Here is a 5,477-nt window from a genome sequence, read left to right as displayed (position 1 = left end):
ACTATTTTAGAAAGAACGAACTTTGGCAAAGCACATGGCAGTAGCAGCCAGGAACCTCTCCGAAATTTATAGAGACAATTCCTATTCTCTGACAGAGGGTTTATTTAAAAGCTCTTTATGAACATTTACCTTTAGTAACATCTTTACATTTTGGAAATATCAAGTAATTGGTGTTTTTAAAGCCAAGCTTCTAAAAAAATCCAGTATAGTTAACATGCAATGTTGTATTAGTTTCAGGTGTACAGTACAGTGATTCCACAATTCTATATGTTACTCAGTGCTCATCAAGATAAGTGTATTCTTATCCCTTTCACCTATTTCATCCATCCCTTCACCCACCTCCCCTCTTGTAAATCATGTAATCCTCAACTTGTTCTTTAGTTAAGAGTCTGATTTTTGGTTTGTCTTTCTTTTTTTTATTTTGTTTTGTTTCTTAAATTCCACATATCAGTGAAATCATGTGGTATTTGTCTTTGAGTGACTTGTTTTGCTTAGCATTAGACTGTCTAGATCTATCTATGTTGTTGCAAATGACAAAATTTCATTCTATTTTTGAGTAATATTCCATTGTGTATATATACTACATCTTTATCCATTCATCTATCGATGGATGGACTCTTGGGATGCTTCCGTATTTTGGCTAAAGCCAAACTTTAAGGAAAAAATGTTGTAGGACTACCTAAAAACTTTGTGCTCTTGAAAGTAGTTTTCCTACAGGGATTAATATCATTATGCCATACGAACTTCATATTTATGAATTTAATATACACATATATAGATATGAAAGTTTCTTAAATTCTAAATAATTTTTGTAGTTTATTATAAACAAAATGTCTTATCAAATACATTATTAGTACATGCTCTCTTATTTTTACTTACTTCATTCAACAAATTGTTTTCAAGTGCTTACTCTGTACCAAACACCATTCTAGGCTCTAGGTGGGGACCCCATCTTTAATGCTGATAGTACAAGAAGGTGATAAAAGGTATCTGTGAAAAACTCCGGAGGTCCAGATCCACAGACACACACTTGGAGGTTCCCTGGGCCCCTCGAATTCACTGTCTAAAAGTGAGCTCAGCGTCCTGTAATCCACACCCCCTTCTACCAGTGAAGTCTGATTCTCTCCTTGTATTCCTCCCTCACCTGTAAAAAAGCTTTCTAAAATGTAAACTTGACTATGCAATGCTATTGAAACTCTCCACAGCTCTCATGTCTGCAACAATATTTCACAAATATCTCTATGAAAGCCCTAAAAAAGAGTGAAGATGAGTAAGCCTGGAGGAAATGGGGCACAGGCCAAAATGACCAACAAGCATGAGGTATTTTCCAAAATCTCATACTTTACCTTTCTAATATACTCATAAAATTTACATATTAATCCACAACATGTCTTTATTTTTCCTTTAAGATGTTTAAAAATTATTACCCTTTAATATTTTCTCACTTGAGTAGAATTTTCCCTCCCAGATATTTGACAAAAATTAATTTCCTAGGCAAATGACTATATATATCTTCTGGCTTCATGCACGCCTGAACACATGCCCTGGTTAGAGGTGCACAGACCTAGAGGATAAAGCTCAGACTACCCTGTACAACATTCATGAAGGGCAGTAAAGTCAAATGGTTAGGAACATGGGCTGTGGAATTTAACTGTTCCTTTGAATCCTGATTCTGTTGTTTGCTAGTTGTATGATCTTGGGAGAGTTATTTAGTCCCTCTAAATTCATGAAACAGGGATTATAAAAGCACCTACTCTAGATTTGTTATTAGGATTATTAAATGAAGTAAAGGGCTCAGCCTGGTGCCTGGCCCATATTAAATGCTCCATACATGCTTATGCATATGTTACAGCTCCAAGGAACAACTTGAAAATTCTTGTACATGCCATATTATTAACTTTACTTTTCTCTCTCAACCAAAAAACAAAGGGGATTCAACTTTACTTCGGAACAACACTTCTCAGAATTATTTTCTCCATCCTTCTGTTTTCTTACCCACCACGTTATAAACTCTTATATTCCAGAGCTGCGTACGTACTAGCCTTCAAAATTCTTCAGCCTCAGTTCCATATGACTTTTCTTTTTCTCACTACTTCATTCCTTTTCCTTAAGCAGTCTGAGATAGCTCTTTCATCCCTCCAATCCCCTGCTCCCATTTGCTGTCTCTTCTTTCTCCCCATTTTTCCAATTCTGTGTCTCAAAGGTTCCAAAGAGTTAAGCAATCAAGTTAGCAAAAACTCTTCTTTAGTTAAAAGAAGACATATATAACTACGGAAATTGTGAACTGAAGGAGGATTAGAAACCTGGTCCCCAGCAGCACACTTATTTGTTCCTTTACTGAACTGGGGGCTCCTTGAGGGAGTGTCATATTTATCTTTGTGTCTGCAACATCCAACATAGGGCCTGACACAGAATAATACTCAGTAACTGTTGGATAAATGTTGAAAATTATTATTTTCTATAACGGACTTCTTAAATAAGTTCATAAAAAATGAACTTGGTTTAATCTGTAGTACAACCAAGAAGGCGATTAAACTCTGAGAAGTTTTAAGAGATTCTAAGTCAAAAGATTATTTGTGTGATTTTAATTGGCCATAGTGGGCTTACTACTTAGTCTCTTTCTTCATCTCTGTCTATATACCTATGTCTGTGGTATGCCTGATTATAAGTCACCATATGAAGACAGGAAAGAAGCATTTTAGTTGATGACTTGCCCCAACTTTGTGAAAAGTGGAATTATGGCTCAACTTTAGCTTCTTTGAATTCTTAGTTTAGCCAAGTCTTAAAAGTAGAGAAACCTTGTATGAATTAAAACCATTCAAGGTTACACTACATCAAAAACTAATGATGTACTGCATGGTGACTAACATAACATAATAAAAAATTTAAAAAAATAAAATCATCCAAGGTTGACAAGGCTGCCCTTTACTACAGACATAGATGCAAAAGAACGTGGACAATTCTTACTCTCCACTTCCCTCTGGCCTCTTTCTTTACCTCCTGTACTACCTGGATAGACATTTTCCCTTCCTTTTCTCTGCCATCTCTGTGGCTACAGTTCCTTTAATATCCAGTATTGAAGACCTTCCAGAGGAAATAAGCATGTGATACTGTATGGTGAGAACATTATAGAAACATTTGATTATTTAGTTAGACCAAAGTCCTTTAGCCATCTTCAAGCTCAAGCATTATCTACTGATTTAACTGAACAAACATATATGCAGTGCATGTGATAGAATAAGGGAAAAAATGAGCTCCTTGAGGAGAGGGACTCTGTTTGATTTCTCTTTATATCTCCAATCAATAGTCTAGTGCTTGGCCCACAGCTGCCACTCACTAAATGCTTGCTGAATGAAAGAGTAAATTAAATTTAATCTTACTTTCATGGAGCAGATAATATAATATGATATAATACTAACCATACTGGGATTGGTATAGGCAATAACAGAGGTGGAGTTACAGTGTGATGGAACAAAGAGGAGGAGGAGATTAGTGATTGGCACGAAAAATGTTCTTTAACTTTCCATATTATATGCCCAAGTTCAACAGCAGCGCTCATAAAATGAAAAGCCCTGTAATATATTTATCTGCCAAAAATTTGATTGCAGGTTGCAATTTTAGGGAAACTAAAATTAGAAAGAAACTGCCTGTGTTTTGATATGAAGGAAGAATATAGTTTTTACAACATACTTACCGGAAAAACCAAACCCAAAAGACAGCAACCTCCATTCTCCTAAGGCACTGGGTGGAGGATGTTTAACTGAATGAGGTTCTTATGCAGATTATAATGAGAGTACAGAAAGAAGAACAAAACAGGGTAGAGTGAGATGATGTATGAAAGGAAGAAAAATGATATAAATTGACAACTCTTTTGTTCACAGAAACGCCTTTAGTTTTTCACTTAAAGGCCTGCAAATTACCTTCTCAGAAGATATTTAACCCATATTTAATGCAATGAAACAGATAAAAGAGGCTCTCCTGTCTCAAAGGAGTTTGTTTGTTTAAAACTCATCCCTCTGCTCATTCACTCTTCCTTCATTTAGATCCTCTGGTACGTGAGACTTTATCTTGGAAGAAACTTCGGACCTTAGGACAGGTCTCTGAGAGATGTGTGAACTATTCCAATCCATTTAGACGAAACAGCACAGATTTTCCTAAGTCTAGTTATCGAATTGTTTTTGGTGTTGGAAACAAATATTTCACACTTTAATGATATTGACATAATCCATGCTGAATCATATTGACAGAATATTATGATTTTTACTTCTCTTCACTGTGGTCAGCTCTTCATGGTCAAAGTGGCAATAACAGGTGAGATTTATTTGGCTACTTTATAATAGACCCATACAATTAATTGTACAAGATAAAGCATTAACCTTAGGCTTAAAACATTTACTTTTTTTAGATTACTGAGAAAAAAGTGTAATAAAGTTTTTGGTAATCCTTGAAAGCATCTTAAACAGAGAATTAAGACATCTCTCCAGGCTTAGGCTTGGGTGTATTGGCTCTGGAATGCACTGGTATCACTGGTATCAGTTCTTCTCACTCTGACTTTTGGATATTGAAAATCTCTCTCTCTTTTTTGTTTTATATAGGGAGGAAGAGAGAGGGAGGGGGAGGGGCAGAGGGAAAGGGAAGGGAGACTCTTAAGCATGTTCCATACCCCACCCAGCGTGGAGCCCGACACGGGGCATGATCTCACAACCCTGAGATGATGATCTGAGATGAAATCAAGAGTCAGGTGCTTAACAGACTGAGCCACTCAGGTGTCCCTTGAAAATCTCTTTTGCCTACCATCTGTAAAATATAGTTCTCCAGTTCTTGGGCAAAATTCTCACCTTCAAGTTTACTGTTAAATTGAGTAAACTGTCTGAAATTTAGTAAGAATGGGAAAGTGCATATGCTGGCTAATTATATAGTCTGGTGAATACCAAATACAACATATGTAAGCTGTCAAGTTGCAAGTAAGTAGAAATGTAACAACATTTTTTTGATTCAGAGCTATTGGAATCTTTCGATGGGATCTTTTGAAGGCTTCTCTCCATAACCAGCCTTCACCTAACTGCCATCCCTTGAATATACTCTATATTCTCATAATCCTTTCCTTTTACATACTCTTTGTCCAGAAATATCTTTCCCTTATTTCTGTTTAGAAGTGACCTCTTCTGTGCCCTAGTTCCTGCACCAGAATCTCTCCTAATCCAGCTATTTTCTCTGTTATACTTCCATAACATTTTTGTAACTATTTTTTTGTTGTGATAAAATAAGATAACATAAGATTTTCTGTTTTTCCCATTTTAAGTGTACAGTAGTATGGCATTAAGCACACCCACACCATTGTGCAACCATCACCACCATCTACTCCCAGACTTTTTTCCATCTTCCTAAACAGAAACTCCATACCCATTTAAACAATAATTCCCCTTCTCTCCTTTTAGCCCTCAGCAACCACCACTCTGCTTTCTGTCTCTATGAAT

The sequence above is a fragment of the Ailuropoda melanoleuca genome, chromosome 19 (assembly GCF_002007445.2).
Source record: "Ailuropoda melanoleuca isolate Jingjing chromosome 19, ASM200744v2, whole genome shotgun sequence".
NCBI classification, from domain to species: domain Eukaryota; kingdom Metazoa; phylum Chordata; class Mammalia; order Carnivora; family Ursidae; genus Ailuropoda; species Ailuropoda melanoleuca.
The sequence above is the reverse complement of the archived record's forward strand: the minus strand, read 5'-3'. Positions refer to the sequence as shown.